The sequence below is a fragment of the Lagopus leucura genome, unplaced genomic scaffold (assembly GCF_019238085.1).
Source record: "Lagopus leucura isolate 7727_CA_CO unplaced genomic scaffold, USGS_WTPT01 34385-0_obj-0_obj, whole genome shotgun sequence".
Taxonomy (NCBI): Eukaryota; Metazoa; Chordata; class Aves; order Galliformes; family Phasianidae; genus Lagopus; species Lagopus leucura.
In genome coordinates, this window is record NW_024969123.1 from 1,650 (window position 1) to 3,443 (window position 1,794).

Here is a 1,794-nt window from a genome sequence, read left to right on the forward strand (position 1 = left end):
TTTTCTGATAACCTCCCCTGCTCCAGCACCTACATACAGCCACTACAGGAAAGCAACAACATCCCTAATAAATCTTATCTACCAAAAAGGTGGCTGCCAAACAAAAGAGATGTGAAAGAAAGCAGCCTCCAGGGCACACAGGCCACAGAAGCTAAAAGCCAAGGGCCCGAAGCACAGCACTTGCCATCAGCCTCCATTAGCAGCAAAGCAGGGTTTGGGAAAACAAGGCCTCTTCAGAGCTGCTGCAGGGCAAGGAGGAAATCCCAGAATTAAAAACAAAATCCCCACACACACACTGATATTCACAGGCAATTACGTTTCAGCTTACAGTCAGCCCACACGCATCTCACTGCAGCAGCTCTGAGAGCAATCTTGTTCACAGCTGGAAATGGATCACATCCTCACAGCTCCACCATCCACATCATGCAGAGCAAACTGTCAAACCAAATCACAAAAGGGTTCTTGTAAGGTACCCAACTCCAGCCTAAGGATCTGACCTATTTTATCACTGAATTGTTGCTCCCACACAAGTTTCCATCACAGATATCCATCAGGGCTGACATTTTCACACCAGTGAGGTATTCTCAGATACGTATACTCTTCTTCCCCATCTTAAAGATGCACTGAGCACATTTGCCCCGCCGGGTGTCTCCTGATGGCTGCATTCCCCACCCAGGAAGACCCAACAGAGGCCCACAAGCAAGGCTGGCCAGTGGAGCAATGTGTCAGCCCCACGGCCCTGGCACAGCCCCTCTGGGGGTGGCCCAGCACTCGCTGCGCCCACACTGAAGCCTGCAAGTGCCTCTTGTCCAGCTTTTACTCCTCAGGCAACCACCCCATCGCGTCTCTGCTGGCCAAGAAGAAGCTGCTGGCCCAGCTGAGTGAGGCAGAGTGCTGCCACTGCCACTAACAGCACTGCCTGGAGGGCAATGGGGCGGCGAGCAGCACTCACCCCAACCCAGAGCCCAGCCGGCTGGCAGCCAACCCCCACTTCAAGGAGCAGAGGAGCCCGGAGACACAAGGATTGAAGGACGCATCCAGGGGAGGCTGCAGTGAGGCAGGACCCATCGCAGGGCTCCCCTGGCAGGACAGACAGCCTTACCCAAGAGCTGAGCATGGGGGCCCTGCACCCGCTGCCTTCACCGGCCTCTTGCATGCATGCTGCCATAAGGTGCTGAAACACATCAGCTGCCACCCCTTGGGGGATGCTTCTCCAACTGGATGGATTTCTTGGAACCACAACCCGGAGGACGACTGGGAGCAGCCCAAGACCTGGGAACCAAAGCGTGGAGCAGACAGAGCCCGCAGCCAGCCACCTCTGCTGCTGTCAAAGCCTGCTGGCTGCCCCCTGGGGCCTTCAGCCCACTGGCACACAGCCCCACACCACCCACAGCCAAGTGAACCAGGACCAGGCAGCCTTGGCCCTGCAGGCTGTTTCCCCCTCGGTCCGTGGAACTGAAGGCAGGGCCAAGGGCACTGGCTCACCCAGGGGCCACCAAGGATTGGCCAAACCCAAAGCCATCATTCCCAGACCCAGCTGTGCCATTCCACTCACCCCACTGCCTCAGCCCCAAACGTTCACAAGGGAGAGATGCTGCGCTTCCTGATGAACGTCAGCAACCCTCCAGAGCACCTAAAAACCCAGGCAGCCCCACCAAAGCCATCTCTCTCCATTATCCCCTTCGTTATCCCTGTTGTCCCCAGCCCTGCCATAGCCAGCTTGCTCAGCCCTCCAACCCCAGGCACCACCACCATCCCACAAGGGCTCCCTGCAGCACCAGCTCTGCCCCACGG

At 57.2% G+C, this 1,794-nt stretch overlaps 1 pseudogene; it reads left to right on the forward strand.

Moving 5' to 3' along the window:
* Positions 1–655: 655 nt before the first annotated feature.
* LOC122194025 lies at positions 656–1,787 on the forward strand (annotated as a pseudogene).
* The last annotated feature ends 7 nt before the right edge of the window (positions 1,788–1,794 follow it).